Below are 23,483 nucleotides of genomic sequence, written 5' to 3'. Positions count from 1 at the left end.
TTTCTGCTTGTGTTTAAAAAGTTCAAAAAGTTTAACTGTGGTCTCTGAGAGGAACACATGGTCAGAATATAAGATACCAACTGGCCCAGATAGACAGCTAGTAAGAAAATCAGTTCTTCAATTCTACAAATGAAAGGAAATACATTCTCTCAATATCTCACAACCTCACGAGACAGTATTGAGTTCCAGAAAGAAAAATAACCCAGCCAACACCTTGCCCGCAGCCTAGGAACACAGTGGTACAGGAGTCAGCTTCAATATCTTGAAGTCTAGAGCACTAATACCTGTAGTTTAAAGCTGCTCAGTTCATGGCAACATGTTATACAACATCATAAAACTATTACAACCATACGGATATAATTCTGCATCTGTATCATCAGTATTGCTTCAGGTTATTGTTATATTCTCTGTGATCCCATCTCCCTTGTATGTAGTATAGTGATTTCACATGGCCATTGTTTTTTTGTTTGTTTGTTTGTTTTGTTTTTTGTTTTTTTTTGTTTTTTGTTTTTTTACTAAATACTGTTGGCCTAGTCTTTTCTATGGCATGTCTTACTTCAACTATGTTCTGGTAGATTATGCCAAGAGCTTTAGTCCATTTAGGCTGTCCTAGCATTAACCAGGAGTGTTTTAAAGAACAGAAATCCATTTATCATTGGTGGATGCTCCAACACCCAAGATCAAGATTTCAGCACATCTGGCATTTTGGAGAATACTTGCTTGTGGTTCATGACATTTTGCCTTTTTTTTTTTTTTCACATAGCAGAAAAGTAAACTACTCTAGAGTCTCCATTTTAATCCATCCATTCACTCAATCATTAGATTATTATTTATATTCATAATTGTTGTATACACAATGTGTTTTGGAGACAGGATTGATAAGTAGACCACAATACACATGTGGAAGTCAGAGGACATTCTGTGGATTTAGCTCTCTTCTTCCATCTTTATATGTGTTCTTGGAATCAAACTCAAATTGTGTGGCTTGCTCAGCATCACTGTTAACCATTGAGACACAGAATCCATCTTTCAGGAAATAATTTCTTTCAGAGTAATCCTGGTCTTTTGACTATCTGAAGATTCCTTTTCCTATATTATATATTGGTAGTTAGGGTTTGCTATTTGAATTTTGAGGGGATAGCACACAGTAAGGAGTATTGTGACACATTCACTCATTTACTTAGATCTTTCTATCAGGATTGTTATTTGTTCTTAAATTCTCATTTGAGAAACATCACTAATTGGACTGCAGCTGGAGCTTATTTGTAGAATGCTTGTTCTCCTATATAAAGTTGCAAATTTGAGTATTAGTGCCAAGCTATAAAGTAAGCACAGTGGTGCCTACTTGAAATATAAGCACCTTGGAGACAGAGGAAAGAAGTTAAAAAATATAGAGTCTTCCTTGGGAACATAGTGTTTGAAGCCAATCTAGGTGGCCTGGGCAGGAGAGAGAGAGAGAGAGAGAGAGAGAGAGAGAGAGAGAGAGAGAGAGAGAGAGAGAGAGAGAGAGAGAATCCCTGACTCCCTGACTTATACTTGTAATTCTCACTCACGGACACCTTCCCCATGAAATCAAGTTGGATTAGAGCTGTGATAAATTTTTCCACACCCTTTTAGCAGCTCCTCTGTGCATCCTTATGTTGAATGTGCCTTGTTTACAGCTGTTTATAACAGTGGCCATGTCTTCTTCAGTAACAACAAATACATTGAATCCTCATTAAATTCAGATTACATTTTTTGCAACTTTGCAAATTGTTAAGATGTATATACACATTGAAATTCAAGCTTATGGAAATTGCTCTGCCATTCTTGAATGGGAGCATGTACACAGTGGCATAAACAAACAAACAAACAAACAAACAAAAATACTCCAAACAAAAAAAACAGACAAAAAATCTAATTGAGTTCCTCTACTCACATTCACAGGTGAGGAAGGTGACAAAATCGTCCTATTTCAGCATGTGGTGTAAAACATGGTTATATATAATTTGGCTTCTTTTATCTGAGATTTAACTGTTTAAAATGGCCTCAAGAGGACTGGTAAGAGAGCTCAGTTAGTGAAGTACTTGACTTCTAAGCAAGAGGATCTGAGCCTGGTCCTCAGAACTCACATAAAAACCTGCTCATGGTGCCTTTTGCTGATAATCCTAGTACTGATGGGAGAGATAGGACAATCCTTGGGACTGCTTAGATAGCAACCTATTGCCTACATAAGCTCTAGAAACCAGGTAGAGACCTTAACTCTAATAAGATGGACAGCTCCTGATATCTGGCCTACACGTTCACATACACAATTATCACACACACACACACATACACACACACTCCTATACACATGTGCTCCTACACAAATATATACCCTTCTGTATACATGATATAATTATTTAAGAGTTGCCTCCAAGTACACTTTATGCATTATGTAGTATTATGTACACATAAGAGGACTATTATATGACAAGAAAGCATGTATGCTAACCGCACATTACTGTAACAGAGTCAATGTGAATCAACTAATAACACATACTAATAAAATATCATTCAACAGAACAATATATATTACACATCTCTATAGTACTGTGTTGAACCTGTGGATTCTCCTGTTCTCCTATATAAAGTTGCAAATTTGAGTATTAGTGCCAAGCTATAAAGTAAGCACAGTGGTGCCTACTTGAAATATAAGCACCTTGGAGACAGAGGAAAGAAGTTAAAAAATATAGAGTCTTCTTGGGAACAAAGTGTTTGAAGCCAATCTAGGTGGCCTGGGCAGGGGAGAGAGAGAGAGAGAGAGAGAGAGAGAGAGAGAGAGAGAGAGAGAGAGAGAATCCCTGACTTGGAATTCTCCTAGGAAGGATGGTTCTGCATTTGCTGATTCAGTCAACACTTGACAATAATAAGTATATTTTTGTTTCTGAAACAACTCCTCAATCTTTTTTTGTTTTCTATATCATTACCTTATTCTCTGTCCTTTCATACCCATTAAGGATTAATGAGTCATTTCATCATAATAGACATTAATGAAAGCAAAGTTAAATAGAAGACAAATTATACATTTCCTGGAGAATCACACAATCTAAAATTGAATAATATTGTGTGTTGAAAGCTACAGTACAGTAGAAAGGTACAAGAAATAGAGAAGTTCACCTCTCCATGTGTACTATAAAACACATACTTACTGTACTCACATTCATACATGAATAAACACACACACCAATGTAAAAGAGTTGTTCGTGAATCTACTAATAAAATCCAAAGGAAAAGGAAAGATATTAATAATGGAATTTCTGAGTGAGTAAATGACTTAGTAATGATTCTGTTTTCTGTTTATTTCAATTTCAAAAACAGTCAAATGTTTATTGCAATGAAATACCATGCATTACAATTTGCATCAATGCAAAACATATATTGTATTCACTTTATTCTTCTCATGATGCATTCTTGCTTCTTCAAGGATGTTTACTTTGCTGAGATGCGGGTGACAGATGTTTTTCCTTTTTGCTGTAAAGGATGGACATTCTGAGCCTTTTCAACAGCAGAAAATGTATAAGAGTTTCTACAAATTCACCCTTTAAAATCAGCTTGGAAGCTGCCCTCGGAAGGGTTCACTTAGGCTGCAATTACCCATCGCAGGTCTAATTGCCCATCTGCATGCACAATTTAGAACAGCACCGTTGAAATTTAGTTCCAGGCTCTCCACCACTAATTTTCTCCCTTGAAATTGACATTTCAAAGAACATCAGGTGGCTAAAACTACAGATTTGTTATTTATTGCAATGAGCAGAGAACTTTTCTCCTCTTCAGGTTGAAGTTTTAGTTTAAAAAAAAATAAATTGGACGATGAAAGGGAAAAGACAAGAACACAAGGCCTCTGCCTCATTTTCTCCACCCATCCCCCAGCCAAGGAGTAGACTGTTTTGAGATCTTTTGGAATACAATCAGCTATACAGTTAGTTTGGCTATTTCTGCTATCTTGTGAGGCTATGCCTCTGTATATAAACAATTCTAACTTTCTATATAAAGAATAGAAAAATGCACTGACAGGGGTAAGGAGGTAGGGGACATCTTCAGGAAGAGGCAGAAACCTGGGACAATAGAGGCACCCAAGAATCAAATGGGCTGTCCTTAGTTGTGAATCACAGTGTTGGCATTCCTTTTAAGCTCTAGAAACAGGCAAGTAGGTCTGGCTTGCAATTAAATAGACAGTTTGGCCTCTTTCTGACTCTCTCTGATTTTCTGTTACTTTTCTCTCTTTGACCTCCTTCTATCTCTCTCCCCTTCCCCTCTCCCCTCTCTCTCCAGGTGTTCCAGCCAGGGTCTCTCATTCTCCCTGTCCCTGTCCCTGTCCCTGTCCCTGTCCCTGTCCCTGTCCCTGTCCCTGTCCCTGTCCCTGTCCCTGTCCCGCTCCCTCTCCCTGTCCCTCTCCCTCTCCCTGTCCCTGTCCCTGTCCCTGTCCCTGTCCCTGTCCCTGTCCCTGTCCCGCTCCCTCTCCCTCTCCCTGTCCCTCTCCCTGTCCCTCTCCCTCTCCCTCTCCCTCTCCCTCTCCCTCTCCCTCTCCCTCTCCCTCTCCCTCTCCCTCTCCCTCTCCCTCTCCCTCTCCCTCTCCTTCTCCCTCTCCCTCCCCTGTTCTTCTCAGTGTCTTCTTTTTTTCCTACCTCTACTCTCATCTCCCTTTCCCATGTCCCAAAATAAACTATGTCAGGTACCTCTGGAGAAGGGATGCCTCAGCATGGGCCCGATGAGATAGCCCCTCCCGTCATACCTCACTCTACAAAGCATATCTTTGGCTCTACAAAACATATCAATGACCTTATAAAACACATCACACAGCATTGGGGATATGGAACCTGTTGTCAATCAGGAACCCAAATGAGGCCACAGAGACACCATCCCACCTACAAAATTTTCTACCCAAAATTTATCCTGTCCACAAGAAACACAGGGGTGGAGGATACAGCAGAGTCTGAGGAAAGGGCCAACCAATGATTGAGACCCATCCCATGGGCAAGCAGCAATTCCTAACACTATTAATTATATTCTGTTATGTCTACAGACGGGAGACTAGCATGGCTGTCCTGAGAGGCTCTACCCAGTATATGACAGAGACAGATGCAGACACCCATGGCCAAACAGTTGATGGAGCTTGGGGGCTCTTTTTTTGTTGTTTTGTTTTGTTTTGTTTTGTTTTGTTTTGTTTTCGAGACAGGGTTTCTCTGTGTAGTCCTGTCTATCCTGAAACTCACTCTGTAGACCAGGCTTTCCTTGAACTCAGAAATCCACCTGCCTCTGCCTTCCAAGTGCTGGGATTAAAGGTGTGTGCCACCATGCCCGGCTTGCTTGGGGGCTCTTATGGAAGAACAAGAGGAAGAATTGCAGCCTCTAAGGGAATAGGAACTCAACAGGAAGACCAACAAAATTAATTAATCTGAACCCTTGGGACTCTCAAAGTCTGAACCAACAACCAAAGAACATATAGTGTCTGGACTTAGGCCTCCCAACTCATATGTAGAATATGCACAGCTTGCTCTTCATATGGATCCCGAACAACTAGAGCAGGGTCTATCCCAAACACTGTTGCCTGTCCATATGTTCATCTAGCTAGGCTCTCTTGTCTGGCCTTAGTGGGAGAGGATGCACCTAGCCTCACAGAGACTTGATGTGCAAGGGTCGGGGGCAAAGCCAACGGGGAAGCCACTCAAAGGAGGAGTTAGGATTATGTAAGGGGTGACTGGGAGGCGGCAGTGAGCAGGATATAAAGTAAATAGGTAATAATGATAATAATAATAATAATAATAATAATAATAATAAATAGAACAGCATGTGAGAGAGAGAAAGAGAGAGAGAGAGAGAGAGAGAGAGAGAGAGAGAGAGAGAGAGAGAGAGTGAGTGATAAACACCTCTAATGAGAAGTTTCTTAATGAAGAGTTATAAGGAACAGAAATAAGTGTGTGTAGTGTGTCTTTGTCTTTAACATCAGTCTTGGAATTCCTGTCTTTATCTATTGTTTGTTTTAATCCACAGAGTTAAATTATCTCAATTCATGACCAAAAAGAAAGATTACCTAAAAAACCTGAGTCATCATTCTTGCCAAGTCAATTTTGTGGAAATCAATTGTACAATGGGGAAACAGACACTAGAGGATTTGATAGATGCCATTCTTTGGGTTCATAAAAGCATTATCCATGACTCTATCCATGGATAAAAAATATTGTGTGTCTAGTCACTGAAAATTATTGTAGAAATCTATGTGCCTATGTGAACAAATGTAAAACACAAAGCAAGCAAACAAGGAGGCCCTTGGTAACTCACTGTTTACACAGAGGTGCCAAACTTCTCTATGAATCATTGAGCCATGGGAGATATTGTTGTTATTAGTTTTAGCTATGAGCTTGAGAAGGATACTTCTGCACAGTAGTTGGGCTGGATATTGGGACAGAGCATGTAGGTTCCTGTGGAGCAGCGTAGGTGTATAATGTAGTAAAAGCTTGATGACTTCTCTTTAGCAATGGAACAAAGGATGTTATATAACAAGATACTCAGTAACAGATTGATGGAAATAGTGAGCAGTCACTGACAGCAAAGAGCACAAATCTCAGCAACAAGTATTAGGTGCTGCCTGCTGGCACTAGGAACTTTTTGGTTGGTGAAAATTAGGGTTTTGCAAATTAAATAAATCCCAAAACATTGTGTCTATTAGTTACAGATGTAGAGGTAGAGAAAGAATGTTTAAGGGACTAAAGATAGCCCCAAATAAAATGTAATTAGGCAACATTTTAAACTCTATGCAGTAACTAAAGTCATAGCCAGTAAACTTTGTAGAGGGTTAAGTGGAAAGTGCAATTGCTTTTGAGGAAATTTTCCACTGAAGAAGGCAAATTCAGTAGGATTTAAATGGCTCTATAAGTTCCAAACTGTTAGAACGAGTACCAGCAATTTTCAGCCCTTACCAGATCAAAAGTAATGACAACTGGGATTAGATGCAGAAAGAAGGGCGGAAAGGCAGAACGGCAGGCAGGGAGGAAAGAAGGAAGTGAGGAAAGCAAGGAAGGGGGACGTTGGGATGGGAAGAGCTAGGAAGGGGTTCATGTGGTCCTGGGAATTCAGGCTTATATATTTGCTGGTGTTTCTGCTCTCCTGTTCAAAAGCATTACAAATACTTTAAATGCCTGAACTACTGCTGCCATTTGTTAGGATGCTTTGCCATGTTGCTTATGGATGCTCACATTTGCCTGTAAGTAGGCTTGGTGTGCTTAGTATACACTTATATGTTTATGTACTTTCTATATCAATATCCATGGCGACTGGCTGCACAAATAATTTATATTTCCATCAAATGAGACAAAAGCCTCTTTTCTGCCTTCTCACCAGCACTGACCCTTTTCCCTAATGATTGCCATTCTGACAGGGGTAAGGCAAGGTAGAACTTTAATGTAATTTTGTTTTGATTTTACCACATGCTTAAGAATTGTGAGCAGTTTTGACCAAGTTCTCTCACTCCCATGTTTATACTCAGAAGAATCCAAGTCAGCACATGTCTACCATACCGAGTGTGTTAGAGTTTCATTCACAAGACCAAGTCCCTGTTACGTAACTCTTTTTATGTTTTCTACAACTATCATTATTATTGCTGTTGTTACAGTTTATGTTTATCTTGGTAATAAAACCCTAGTATTGAGATACCTTGATTGAACTCTCTTCTTTGAAGAAAAAACATTGGCCAGTGTATAGCCAGGAGTCATTATCTTCATGTAGCCTAGTCAAAGACCACTTACTGCTCTCAGTTAGATGTCAATTAGTTCTGCCGAGGTGTCACTTGCTAATTACAGTTGTGGCTCACAACAGCTTATTGCAAAGCTTCCAACTGACTGAGTTCCCAGGAAAATGAGGGTCCTCAGGTGCTTCAGGGAGTTTAGGCACACACCTGCACTAACCACTGCTGGAGAGATGTCTTAGATTCTTGGCACCTATTTACAAGTCTTTGGAACTTTTGTGACCTTTCATAATGTCGGCATGCCTGTTTTATTAGAACATGTTTATCTCATGGCTCTGAGAATATGCACATCAACGTGAATGTCACTTTGAAAAGTGTAACACTGGAAAAAATATGTGCTGTTCTAAAGTAGACAATATTGAAGGGGTAAAAAACTTCAATATCTGAACACCCTTAGCTGTAATAACAGAAACCCAAGCAATAGGAAGTCCTATTTACTGTTGAGCAGTATTGTCTTACACTCCACTCAAAGAAATTTAGAAGTTACATGAGCAATATAGGCTCACAAGACGACAGGATTTGTTATTATAAATCTAGGTTGGGATCAATGTCAAATATTCTCTTCATAAATAACAATGAAAAACATATTTCACATTTACATTTAGTATAAATAAGCATTTACCATAATTTCATGAAATAATAGTTCACTACATATGACCAAATATACGCTGTTCTAGTCTAATTTATTCTCTAAATATACTAGTCAGACACCCTAACCTATTGCACAACCCAGGAGTATGTCACATATTAGTTTAAGGATACCACATGAGAAAATGCTATGATGTTTCATGCAAATGCATACTGTTTCTAAAGCGGTTGACCCACATGTGAATTGCATTGAACCAGATAATAATGTGCAGCTGTCATTCTAGATCCTAGGAACTGAATGTAGGGGGATCAGAAATAAATGTCATTCTTGGTTATATACTACATTTGAGGCAAACATAGGCAATGTGAGACCTTGCCATTTAAATCTTTTTGTGAATTTTATGACACAATAATAATGATTCTTCAGTTTAAAGCTTTATATGAAATTTTTCTTAATATATACAACATAAGAGATATTGTGGTATTGTGATATGTATATACACTATTTAATGGTGAAATCAGAATAAACACCTTTCACCTCACCAGCTGTAATGTGTCATGTTTATAATGCCACCACTCTTGAAGCAGAGGCAGGCGGATGACAATTGTCTAGATTATCCTGCCTAACTACTGACTTAACACCTCAAATTACCACAGACTTTTTATTTCTATAATAAAAAGTGGTTATTTCTATAAGAACGACCCCCATAGGGCCCTGTAGCTGAATAATTGGTCCTCAATTCATGGAATTATTGGGGAAGGATTAGGAGATGTACTCTTATTGAAGACTCCCTCTCACCCCTCTTCCCCCTCCATCTGTGTGTGTATGTGTGTGTGTGTTCAAAATTGTTTATCAAGTTGTGAAGCCTCAGTTCCTGCTCTCAGGTCATGCCTGCTTGCCTGCTGCTATGTTTCGTGCCATGACGGTCATGAACTCTTAACATTCTGAAGCTAAAAGGCACAAATTAACTCTGTCTTATATATATTATCACCACAATAGAAAAATAAACACATCTCCCTAAACATCTATCATCCCTTTAAGACTAAAATATTTAAGATGCCTTTTGCCTTGTTGCTAAAATGCCTTTGTGCTGAAATGCATAGTGGGTTATTTGTATAACCTCTATTATGCTGTAGGACAGTGAACTTCTTAAATATAACAGTACTCCTTGACTAATCCTTCCTCATCCATCCATCCATCCATCCATTCGAACTTGACTCTTCTGCCTCTGATTGCCATAAATCTATTCACAAAATCTACAAGATCGTTGTTAATTTTTCACTTGTTGATAAGACCACTCTCTCATATTCTGTACTCACCATTATTTAAGTTTATGTTCTCCTGTATTTATGACAAATTTCCATGACCTAGGTCTCACTTTCTTTTCCCATTAACTTGTATACACGTTTCTATTTTCTACATGGATGCTTACTTTAAAAAAATAGAGGAAAACTACTGCTTATAATAAAGATATTTTATGTTCTTGCTTCTTCTGTAGGTGTGTGTGTGTGTGTGTGTGTGTGTGTGTGTGTGTGTTTGTAAAAGGAAGGGATAATAAAGGTTAATGGGAGTGGGACTTCAATAAAACACATTACAGATATGAATGAGAGTATAAAATCATAATTAAATTAATAATTTTAAAGTTACAAAATATTCCTCTAGCTTAAAAAAGAACTTTTATAGTGTTGTATTTTTTAATATGGCACTCAATATTTTTGTGTAACAGGTTCCAATTAAATAATGCATGTGCTAGAAAATTACCTATCACATACTTCACATTTATTTTCATATTTACACAAATAATAATATCTTATAGTTTTATTAATCTCATTTGTAGCTATAGCTATAGTTCATGGTATATATTAACTATGTGTATATTTTTGTTTTTTTAAATCCTCTTAGATTTGTTAGGTTCCTTATTATTATTTTTAAGAGAACCATATTTTACTTTTATTTGCTCAAATGTAGTTATAGAATATACTTATTTTAAACTCGAGTAACCCTTTCCTTATGGGCTTCTTTTGCCTCTTAACTTCTGAGGTGAATTTTACATTACTAATTTTAACAGTTCTCAAAAATTGAAACAATTTCAAACTAACAAAAGTTACCAGTATGATTATGAACTGTGATTTTTGTCAATTTATAAACGGATCATACCTGAATAAGTTAATCAAGGTGAAGAATTATGTACTTCTAGACTTACCTACTCAACCATGAATATCATCTTAGTCAGTCTGCTCTCCCACCACACCTACCTGGGGAATTCACAGAGCAGGGATGGGTATAGTAACTGCAGCTGCAGAGTGAATGCTAACAGGGATAAACAGCAGTGTTGCCTTAGAACTCAACCTTCCATATACTGTCTGAAATAGTCTATATACCTTCATGCCTTCTGAAAGACTTACCCAGAGATGCTGAAAAATGCTGCTTTCCAATTGGATCCCTCTCAAACAGGGGAGTAGAGGTAGTTTAGAGTTGAAGTTGAGAAAAATGCAGGACAGAGGTGGACCATCTTGCTTTCTTTCATTCTGCACACAATATGGCTGTGACTTACTGGGGATTCTAGAAAACGTGTTTGGTTATTTTACATCCATTTCTAAAGAAGCTTAGGCGCATGCTTTATGCTAAGCAGTCCAACAGATCACAGAGTGGTAGTAAGGGACAGTGAATCCTTAGGTCACACTGTGTCCTGAAAATGGATTTACTCAGCAATGCTGTACATTGACAGCAGGGTGCAAGAGGAGGTTAGAATGAGAAATGGGGGATTACCAAAAAGTGGAACCATGAGGGAACTATATACATGCATCCACAATCCTGTTGACAGGATCCACCATAGATGGGTGGTTTTACAGACTCCAGTAACAACAATTAGTTAAAGCAGTAATTACAACTTATAAGTCACTGCTTGTTGCTCAACTCCAATGATGCCAATCACTCTATCTCTATTCCTTTGTCTTTTGACACCATCCTGTTAATTGGAAAAGAAAAAAAAATGACCATATCGTTGTTATTATCTTAGTCTGATATATTTTCTCAGTGTGTCCAATAGAAAGGGTTTCCACTTTATCTAAATAACAAACCATCTAGTACATTGTATGTGTTCAGCCTGCATCCATGGAAGCAGAGGCTGTGACCCACAGCTTCATCATTTGTTAAATAACAATGATTTAAATTGGGGTTAGGTGAGTGATAACCACTGACTAAAAAGAAAGCATGTTATTACTCCCCATTTCAGAGCAGTTTACAGTAGAATCTTTCAAAAATAATATCACTTCTGACCAAGAACAGGATTGCTGAGGTACACAAAAGAAATGATAGCATGTAATTACATCAAGTGGGCAAGAATAAATGTAGAAGTAGTAATTTTATTAAAATGTCTATTAGATGCAATCATTACTCAAATGTCAGCCTGGGGATAGCAGCTGTGCTAGAGGGAGAAAACCCAGAGCATAGGAAGATATGCAGTACTTGAATTCCGGATAGAAATACCTATTATTTGAGTTATACAATAGCTCATGATAGAAAGAATGCTAGGTATGGGCTGCGACCTCAACCCAGATCAGATGGGAAGCTTCTTGGTTTCTAATTATACTCTCAGGACTCTAATGTTCTCATCTAAATAGAATAAATAGTTTAGAGGGATAGTAAAAAGAACTTTAGTGTTAGTAAAGAACATTATAGATGGCTTAACAGACACAAATCTTTCTAGATCAAGAAAAAATAGCAAGGATGGGTTCATTGGTTGTAATTATTTAATTGAGAGCTATGAATGAAGCAATGTGGAAAAGAGTCAAACTGGATAGAACATAATGATTAGTACCAGTATAAATCCCATTATTGGCTTAGCCACAAATATGTTTGATTCCCATTCTATGTCTGTGCAATGTTTTGAGAAATGGAAGAAAAGATAGGAGGGATTTCAGCATAAATGTTTCAGGGTCCGAGCTTTGTGTACTCTGAGTGAGCCCTATGCTTTCAATATTCTAAAACTTGTGTCTTTACTGTGTGGAAGTTTCTTCTGTGGCAGCATGCATTCCTTGTAATTTAGTGGCAAATGCCCTTATGCATCTTTCTACATTTGAACACCTTTCTTCACTTCCCATAAAGTTGATATATCTTGTTTAAGGCATGCTACTTGTGCTGAAATCATTCTGTTATCAATCTTTATCATTCATACTTTATTGCAAATATATGGTGACTGCGTGCCTAACACGGAAATTTCTCATGGAAATGATTCTTAAAAAATCTCAATCTGTCATGTTGATGTCAAGAGAACAGTTGGTTGACTAAATTTTGACTATTCATCCAGATGTTAATATTAATCAGCCATGGCTGTGTGGATGTACATCCATGTGCCACTTACTGACTTTATATACTTAGACACTTTGTTTGAATATACACAAATCTCTCTGATTGTTATCTACAGGTTAAATTAAAATCACTACTAATAGTGCCATCTTGTGTCTGAAATTAAAAATCAAGAGACTAGGCAGAGGATAGAATTTTTAAATTGTTTTATTAATTAAATTTGTTCTTAGATAACTTTACACGTGTACTCAGTGGATCTTGACAGATTTTTACCTCCTACCCTCTTCTATTTCCTTACCATCCCAGTCCTCAGTTTAAGATGAAAAATAAAATTTAAAAAATCCCTACAAACTTTTCTTTCAAAATCAAGCATGTGGTGGCTGATATCTGAGGCACCACTGAGGAAAGACTATTTGCTAGGCTTTTCCTGAAATGGACAGCTGGATTCCTTATGACTTCTCAGTGATTTTTCTGTGTGCCTATGAAAATCTTCCAGCATGGATGGATTCCTCCACATGAGAGAGAGTACCACCCAGACTACAATTATTTGACCCAATTTCTGCCCTTAATTGTCACACTGAAGATGCTTCTTGGTGCTCAGTTGGCTTAACAATTGAGGAGAAAAGGCCTCCCAGCTAGGCATCTTCATCTCCAAGGTGATTCCAAATTTTGATGCAAAGAGGATCTCAAGAAGGGGACCAAGTTCTCCCTGTGAATGATAAGGATTTCCAAGTAATCAAAGCCAGCAAAGCTGTTGAAATCTAGAAGACAGCACAAGAAATCAACATTTAGATGTGCGTCTTTCCCTACAATTATCATCTATAAAAAGTTTGGACTCTACAGTAAAGACTTGCAGTCCATTGCCCTCCATGTGGAACCTTCCAGGGCAAGCTGACTAGAGCTCCAAAAAGCTTGGGAAAAAGTCAGGGAATTCTATTCTCCACACCCTCCAGGCTTGTGAATGGGTAGGATGGGGAGACAGTTTATCAGCTGTATTATATATAAACTGCACTGTACTGGGAGTAACCTTGTTTGCTAAGTGAGTTTCATTCTGAAAAAGGAGGAAGAAAATGAGTTCTAGATGTTTGCATACTGTAGGAGAAGGAACCGGCATTTATTAGCTACATTAGATTGGCCATTTATTCAGCTTATTATTTTATTCATAGAAGTCAGTAGAAAAAAAAAATAACCTAGGGTACCTTCCATCTGATTCACCTGGCCATGCCATCTAGTCCTTATACATATACCTTGGAGTTCCATACACTTGGAAGACTCCATGAAGACATAGGTTTTGCCCCTTTTTCCTCATCCCTGCCACTCCCCAAGTAAAAACAAAATACAAATTAAAAAATGAAGCATGTGAGGGTTTAGGAAGGTTATGATTAATTAATTAATTAATTAATTGTTCATTTGTTTATTTGATGCAACTGAGTCTAGTGGGTATTTCTGCTGATGCTAAAATGTAAAATTTATTTCTTTTGACTTGATTCTTTTTAAAAAATTACTAACAAACACAGAAGTGGATGCTCATAGTCAACTATTGGATGGATCACAGGGCCCCCAATGGACGAGCTAGAGAAAGTATCCAAAGAGCTAAAGAGATCTGCAACCCTGTAGGTGCAACATTATGAACTAACCAGTACCCAGGAGCTCTTGACTCTAGCTGCATATGTATCAAAAGATGCCCTTGTCGGCCATCACTGAAAAGAGAGGCCCACTGGACAGGTAAACTTTATATGCCCCAGTACAGGGGAATGCCAGGGCCAAAAAATGGGAATGGGTGGGTAGGGGAGGGGGGGAGGGTGTGGAAGGCTTTTGGGATAGCACTGGAAATGTAATTGAGGAAAATACGTAATAAAAAAAATGAGAGGAAAAAAATTACATTCTCTAGAGAGTTTACTTCTGATGATAAAAGCAATATAATCAGCTTTGGTTTTTTTTCTTAAAGCAAAATATGAATATAGTGTAGCTTTTATTATTTACTTTATTATGACAGTTAAGTATACAATGGTATATTTAAAGACCTCAAAACACACCTAGCTAATGAAAATTTGCACAAACATTGTAGGTTTCTACTATTAATAAGTATCAGAGACAATTAAATTAAATGATGCATTTAAAATTTTAATAGTGGCTTAATGTAAGAGAAGTGACTCAAAATATCTTCCCCCAAATGTTTAAATTCATGGTACATTCAAGAGATAAATCCACATTTGTTTTCAGAATTGCTCATCCCGTAATTCTCAATACTGAATGGAGCTCTAACACTGAGCTACCTTCTCAGCCCTGGAAAATACATTTTATTATCTCTAATCTGAGAATCCATAATTATAATCTGCTCAACATTTAAAATTCTGGATAACATACAAATATGCAAACAATACTTAAGTGAGTCGTGTTTTTCTGGTGGTGGGGTAATGCCAAACCTCTAAAGGGGTGAAAAGGGGTAGTAGCAAAGAGGATGGATCCTGGCAACCTTGCAGATGCTCTTTCCCTGTGCTTTAACTTAGGAAAGATTGCTGTGCAGCCTCTCCATTGAATATGCTATATTAGCATTGCTTCCAATTTCTACCATGCCCCTCTCCTTTGCTGGCCCTTCCTGTAATCTTCTGTTTACAGAATAAAACCTTTGCTCACTATGTACACTTTTAGATTTCAGAATGAAGGCATTAATCTCATTCAAAGTTTCATTGTTGTTACTAGAAACTTGTAATTTTTCTTTTAATTAGAGAGTACTTTTTGTTTTGTTTTGTTTTATTTTGTTGTTGTAGTTTTTGGTTCTGTTTTTTTTCTTTTGTTTTGGTTTTTGTTTTTTTTTTTGTTTCGTTTTTTTTTTGTTTTTTGTTGTTGTTGTTGTTGTTGTTTGAGACAGGGTTTCACTGTGTAGCTCTGGCTGTCCTGGAACTCACTCTGTAGACCCAGATACCCTCGAACTCAGAAATCTGCTTGCCTTTGCCTTCTTTCCAGTTACTATTGCTAAACAGAATCAAGTGAAGAAAATAGAACTTTTCCCTGAAGTTTTAAGATATGGAGGTATTTAAGACACTTAGGTATTGGATAGAAAAATATCCCTCTGCAGTAAAAGAATACCAGAAACTAGGAACCTCTCTTCTAGTTAATTCTGTTGTACAAATGTTGGCATACAGCCTGCCTCTCAATCAGAAGGGAAGTCTTAAAGAAAAGTCAAGCAACATCCCAGTGTGAGATTTCAAATTTGTAACCCTAGATCTCAAGACTGTGGAGTTGAATCCAGGAAGGTTGGGTGTTCAAGAGAAGTCTGAGATCAATAAACAGACCTCACCAAAAGAGAGAGAGAGACAGAGGAGAGAGAGATAGAGAGAGAGAGAGAGAGAGACAGAGAGACAGAGAGACAGAGAGACAGAGAGACAGAGAGAGAGAGGAGAGAGAGAGAGAAATATGATAACACAGTAAATGTGGACAAGAGGACAGAAGATAACAGAGAAGAATATCTTGGCCCTTTGCAAGATTTTCTGGATGCCAAGAAGAGAAAATATTGAAATATTGAATTCATAGAAAAGAAGTGAAATAATAACCACATTAAAAGACAAAGGAGTAGAAAAATTTCACCCAAAAGCAACAAGTAAAAAAAAAAAAAAAAAAAAAAAAAAAAAAAAAAAAAAAAAAAAAAAAACACCAGATATGGCTTTACTGTATCACCTGGGGTTCCCTGATCCTGCAGAGACTATTCTGCGCAGGTGAGAGTGTGGACTACAGAAGCTAACAGCTTCTTGGACAGGCAGAAGCCACTGAGCTCCTGAGGCAGACCCTGTTTTGGGCTCAAGACATCTGGGCACCTTCCCTGCAAGAAGAGAGGTGTCAGCCCCACCTGGGAAGGATTTGCCTGAGCACCTAGGGGAGACATCTTAGTTCCCTGATCCTGCCAAGACTAGTCTACACAGGTGAGAGTGTGTACTACAGAAGCTAACAGCTTCTGGGACAGGCCCTGTTTCGGGCTTTCATCTTCTGCCTGGAGGCAGATCCAAACTGGTTCTTGGAGAAAATCAACAAGATAGATAAACCCATAGCCAGACTCACTAGAGGGCACAGGGACAGCATCTTAATTAACAAAATCAGAAATGAAAAGGGAGACATAACAACAGCTCCTGAAGAAATCCAAAACACCATCAGATCCTTTTACAAAAGGCTATACTCAACAAAACTGGAAAACCTGGATAAAATGGACAAATTTCTAAACAGATACCAGGTACCAAAGTTAAATCAGGATAAGGTTAATGATCTAAGCAATCCTATATCCCCTAAAGAAATAGAAGCAGTCATTAATAGTCTCCCAACCAAAAAAAGCCCAGGACCAGATGGGTTTAGTGCAGAGTTCTATCAGACCTTCAAAGAATATCTAATTCTAGTTCTTCACAAAGTATTACATACACACACAAAAAAAGCAGAACGTACTCTACCCAATTCATTCTATGAAGCCACAATTACTCTGATACCTAAACCACAGAAAGACCCAATAAAGATAGAGAACTTCAGACTAATTTCCCTTATGAATATCGATGCAAAAAATACGCAATAAAATTCTCACTAACCGAATCCAAGAACACATCAAAACAATCATCCATCCTGACCAAGTAGGTTTCATTCCAGGGATGCAGGGATGGTATAATATATGGAAATCCATCAACGTAATCCACTATATAAACAAACTCAAAGACAAAAACCACATGATCATCTCATTAGATGTGGAGAAATTATTTGACAAAATCCAACACCCAAAGAGCTGAAGGAATCTGTAACCCTGTAAGTGCAACAACATTATGAACTAACCAGTACCCCAGAGCTCTTGACTCTAGCTCCATATGTATCAGAAGATGGCCTAGTCGGCCATCAGTGGAAAGAGAGGCCCATTGTTCTTGCAAACTTTATATGCCTCAGTACAAGCGAATACCGGGGCCAAGAAGTGGGAGCGGGTGGGTAGGGGTGTGGGGGGAGGGTATGGGGAATTTTTGGGATATCATTGGAAATGTAAATGAAGAAAATACCTAATTAGGAAGAAAAAAAAAAAACACCAGATACAAAAGCACATGTCTTCAAACTCACCACAGAGGAGAAAGAGGCAGGTGGGTCCCTATGAGTTGTAGAGCAGCCTGGTCTGCATAGAGAGTTCCACGCTAGCTAGAGCTATATTGGAAAATCATGTCTCACTAAAAATGCAGTGAATTGTTTTAGTTTTGTTAACTTCATGTTTGTATATAAGACAAATGTATCAATCTTCTACAAGGAAAAAAAGCCAAATGAAAATTTAGATAATTTATCATCATCTTCCCAATCATTCATATCTAATTATCAGGTAAGGATTTTATGAGTTTAAAGAGTTAACTTTCTTAAAATTCCAAAATTTCTCATAGAAACTGCTAAAACATCATTTAAAGTAAACCACAATTTAGTGTTTCCAATAAAATATATGATCTAAAAAAATGTGATATCTTCTGTGGTAAAGAATAAGCTAAAGGCCATGTCAAAAAGCAGAGTAGTTTAATGCCATCTCAGTATTGCTAACTAAATCCTGACAGTTATGAAATATTAAGAGAAAGATTTATTTACTGACCTGAGAGAAAAATGAAAAACCTGTATACTGAATAGACTTGAAAAAATGATGCATTATAGAATCAGGACAAAATCAATTTTAAAAATTTTGAAAAATCCAGTTTCAGAAATATAAAGTAGACTAAAAAAAAAAGTCTTAGATTTCCAATGATAACATATAGGCTAGGGTAGCAAACAAGTACACAGGCATTGGTATCATTTATGCGAGCTAAGCCATGTGCACCCAGACACTTGCAGAAACACAAACTTAATAATAACACTTAATTTTTTTTTCAAGACAGGGTTTCTCTGTGTAGCTCTGGCTGTCCTGGAACTCACTCTGTAGACCAGGCTGGCCTCAAACTCAGAAATCTGCCTGCCTCTGCCTCCCAAATTGTGGGATTAAAGGCATGCACCACCACTGCCCGGCCTTCATATTTTTATAACATACAAAATAGACAGTAAATTAGATGATACCTCCAACCGATTTGAAAGTGCTACCTTCCACTTGTAGGGCTGGTTTATGGATATTTATGGATCTGTTTTAATTGGATTAATATATGGATAATGATGGCAATATGACTTACACACAAGGAGTGGCAGTAATAAAAGGTTAACTCCTATGACATGTTTGTCTCAACAAAACAAAATATAATACTTATGCTGCAACCTTAGTGCAAGTGACCCATAAACTTTGACCAGTGATGGTACTCCAACAGGTACATGTAGGTCTAAGATTTCTATCTCAGAAAACCAAGTATCTTTGAAACTTGACCTATATGAATAATTATAGAAACTAATTTAAATAACCTGCAAAGCTATCACTTAAGTTTCTATGTTATGTAGCCAGTACATTTTTAACATCAATAAATCTTAGATTAGGGAAAAGTGTTCATGGCCAACATTCAATAATTCCTTCCATTAACATGTTTACATGTTTTACTTAAGTAATCCAATTTTTAATATATTTTACTGCAATTAAATTTAGTGATAGATTTTTTTTGAGCCTCTACTTCATGAGAAGTTGGCAATGGCCAAAATAAATACTGGTTGATGTGGTGCGGCAGCACTATAACAAAGCATACATAGAGCTTTAGACACTTAGGAGCCTTACCACTTTAGTTTCAGAGTTCAATAACCTCATATTTTTTAGCTTATATCATAGCTACTATTATTATTCTCACTTTCTTATCACATATTATCAGAAGAATTCTTTATCCTTTAAATATTTTGTAGCAAATATTTTGAAGAGGAAATTATGGAGCTTTGTCTGAAAGTTATTTCCATTTTTAGTCAATTCCTAACCTATTCTCAAGTATATGAGGGGAAAATTTTGAGAACATAATTTTAGCTGAGACTTCCTGGGTACAATATAATGAGGTATGTTGTTTCAGCATTATTTATGGGGAACCTAATGTTATTTATTAGAGTGATATTTAAATATTAGTTTATATGTTTCAAGTTTTCAAAATGTAACTGAGTATCTAGGATTCAGATCAACTCTGATCACCAGGCACATGGAGAATGGGAACAGGGGCATCACAGAGATGTAAGCACAGTTTATCACCAGGCACATGGAGAATGGGAGCAGGGGCATCACAGAGATGTAAGCACAATTTATCAGAATGAATCACTTCTCACTGAGGTCATCAGAAGACTTGCCCCTGGTTCCCTATTATCACCGTGGCCCATTCTCCCCAGGTAACTTCTGTCGAAAAATTTCTTTACTCCTTCGCCTGTGATGATTAATTGTCACCATCAAATTGATTTGATTAAAAGATACCTAAGACATGGAGGAGGATCTTCATTGTATGTGTCTCTGAGGCTCTTCCAAGAGAGAATTAAGTAAGGGAAGATTCTAGGTGGCATCGTTGCATTTGTTTAGGGTCCTGGATTGAATAAGAGGGCAAAGAACAGACATTCATCTACCTTGGTTTCCTGACTATATATGTGATGTGACCAATATCTTCATGTTTCTGCCATGGCTGGAATCCTTCAAACAGTGGAATCCTTCAAAATGATCTGCTGTCTTCCAAAAAGTGCTTCTTATTGAATATTTGGTCACAACAACAGGAAACTTAATACAGAAAATTAAAACAAGAACTGTGGTCATTGCTGTGACAAAACTGATTGTATCCTTTATGAGCTTTCTAAGCAGCATTGTAGGAATGTAGAAGAGTTTGGAGTTTCATGCTGTAAATCCTTACAACACCATAAACAGAGCTTAATTGATCATCAGTTATGAGTTCAGAAGTCCAAAATTTCAGTAGACATGCAGGCCAGAAGACACCACTCAAACTTTTAAGAGGCAAACAAGGACTCAATTGTTCAATGGGTTAAAATGCCAGTCATGTTCCAGTCTGGCAAAGACACTGGATATGTTCTGCTTACATCCAGAGAGCCGGACTTAATTAAAAATGTGAGTAGTGTTTAATTTGCATGAAAATTCAAGAAAGAAAAATATCCAGTGTATGGTATGGTTCTGCTCACTGCTCTAATCCAGCTTTGCAGGAAGAGAGACCAGCTAGTGGAGCAGAAAGTATGAGAAATGTACAGAGTATTAAGAAAAGGATAGGGGCCAAGATGAAAGTTGCAGGTAGTGTGGGAGCCAACAACACAGCTTCAGTTGCTAATGAGATCAGTAAAATTAACAAGAAGCCACTTAGCACTGGGATTTCAGGAAAGGTGGCTTGAGGGCCTTGGGTTTAACATTTCTATATAAAGCATGAGTGTGATAATATCAAAAAAATTAAAACAACCCATGGATTCAAGAGAAAGTGTGACTTCATTAGAAAGCAAGGGTAATTAAACACATGTGATTATATATGAATATAAAAGCAACTGGGAGGAAAAAGAAAAGAGTGAAAATAATTTATGGCTACTTAAAAACACTTTAGAATATTAACTCCAAACATTCATCAAGGAGTGTAAACATATCTAAAATGTTTAATGGGCATCTACTCTGAACCAGCTAATGAATTAGTCATCAATACTGTGAAGGTAAATAACACATATCACGTTCAGTAGGCTTAGGATTTTGTGGAAGTTAAACTTGATAAATAACTACTCCATTGTGACAGGTTCCAAGAAGAGACAACTTAAAATCTCATTAAATGTATAAGATAATAATGAATATGTTGTTAGTATATAATGGTTAACTCTGTAAGTTTTTGTTTATGTGTCAGTAGGAAAAAAATGTATCATTATGTGATTAGAAAATGGTTTGGAAATAATTGACTAAAAATATTTCATGAAGGGCTGGAAAATAGCTCAAGGCACAGAGGTGCTTACTGTAAGCATGCCAGGCTGTGTTTAAGTCCCCAGCCTACAAGCATGCCTTGATCCCCAGCACTAGACAAGATCAACACAGGAAGAACCCTGATTCTTGCTGACATCCAGGCTAGCTCTATGTCCAGTGTCCAGTGCTAGTCTTTGTGTTAGTAGTCTAAGGTGGGAAGTGACAAAGCAGACGCTTCAAATCTTCTGGCCCCAAGCATACATCAGAAGGGCCTATAACCATAACACACGTGGTTAGAAACAAAAGATAAACACACACATATAGACCTAAAATAGTAATTCATGAAATATAATTCTTCCTTCATATTTTGACTATAACACCTAATGTTATTATGAACTATTATTTATTCAACTTTAAATTTTCTACCCATTACCAGGGTAATATTATACACCATCCTAACTGCATAACATAATGAAACTAAGTGGAATTTTCCGACAGTACAATCAAGAAAACACTGTTATCAAATGGAAGCATTTTGCATAATTCAATTACAATATCTAATTAGAAAATCCAATTACAAAAATATGCCTGATTTAGCTACTTATACCTCCAGACAAGAAAAGATGAACATGTCAGGCAGAGTTCAGTATAAGCCGTTCTCAGACTTCCAAGGAACTTAGAATTCTGATGCTGTAGTGGTGTATGCAGAGCAACTGTAGTGTCCGCAAAAGGTTTCTAACCCACGGTTACATAGAGCAAACCATGGACTTTGGTCTTTGTATCACAACCATGCAATGTGTGTTTATGAGAAAATCTTCAGAATCCATTACTTTGTACTATAGTTGTAGTGGGGTGTGTGTGTGTGTGTGTGTGTGTGTGTGTGTGTGTATGTATGTATGTATGTATGTATGTATGTATATATGTATAGTCTTATATATAAATACTGAATACTCTACTTTTCGGATACCACCGAGGAAAAGAAATCAAGAAAAGATAGAGGAATAAAAGTAATATAGGAATAAAAGGATGAAGATGCACAGATAGTAATATACTCTGTGTATTTTAACTATGGCATCATCTGATAAAATGACTGAGGCTAACATAGTCTACTCAGAACAGACGTATGCCTTATAGTTCATTAAGACTAGCTATCACTTTTGTTCAAGAACTCTTCTTCCTATTTCCTATAAGTACTTTTCTATATCCTAGTTAATATGAGTGAGATTTTCTAATCTTTCTTTCAATGCATATTCTAATGGCTCTGATTCCATCTCATTGCTTCTGCAGCCCCAGACTCAATTAAGGAAAGAACCTGAGGTCATCTAAAGTTTAATATGTTAACCAATTTTTCTTAAAACATTGGTATTTCTAGGCATGTCTAAAAAACCAGTTTTATTCCTGATACAGAAGGCCAGTTATCTATGAACCTTCTTCCAGGTATGTTACTCATGTCACCTGAAGAGATGACTTTCATAAATTCTGCTGTCTAGAAAATTCTCATGGAAATGAATGCCTAGTGTATTAAGGTCTGAGGACCAGGGATCAACATACAAATGGGTTCATAATGAGACACTTCTTAAAAAAATGTTTTGTTTTTTCTTTGTTTATTTTCTTTTCATTTCTTTTTTTTTTCTTGTATCATGTCTTTTAAAGCTATTGAGGAAGACTTTGTTTTGATTATTTGTAAAGTGTGTTTTGATAGTTGGTGTAAATAAATAAAAGACATTGGGCAAGTTTACTTTTTACATTATTTTCTGTTTGGGATATTTCCTTTAGAACACATACACACACACACACACAGAGAGAGAGAGAGAGAGAGAGAGAGAGAGAGAGGGAGAGAGAGAGAGAGAGAGAAAATGGACCATTCCATTGCAATGAGTCTCATCACCTAGAAAGGTTAGGTAGGTTAGGTCAAAGTTAGCAATGGAGATGAGTTGTGTTCATTAAAGCATCTTAATGTGTAAAAGAGTGACCCAAAATAGGAGCTGAGTAAACATTTGTTGAAAAATCATTTAGGG

General features: G+C 37.2%; 1 long non-coding RNA gene and 1 pseudogene across 2 annotated transcripts in view; one reads left to right on the top strand and one right to left on the bottom strand.

The window, feature by feature from the left end:
• The window catches only part of Gm32647, a 1,283,931-nt gene that overhangs the window by 710,902 nt on the left and 549,546 nt on the right, over positions 1-23,483 (bottom strand). The window lies entirely within an intron of this gene.
• On the top strand, positions 13,095-13,528 carry Gm19761 (annotated as a pseudogene).

Source organism: Mus musculus, chromosome 7 (assembly GCF_000001635.26).
Source record: "Mus musculus strain C57BL/6J chromosome 7, GRCm38.p6 C57BL/6J".
In the NCBI taxonomy this organism is placed as follows: Eukaryota; Metazoa; Chordata; class Mammalia; order Rodentia; family Muridae; genus Mus; species Mus musculus.
The sequence above is the reverse complement of the archived record's forward strand: the minus strand, read 5'-3'. Positions and strand labels throughout refer to the sequence as shown.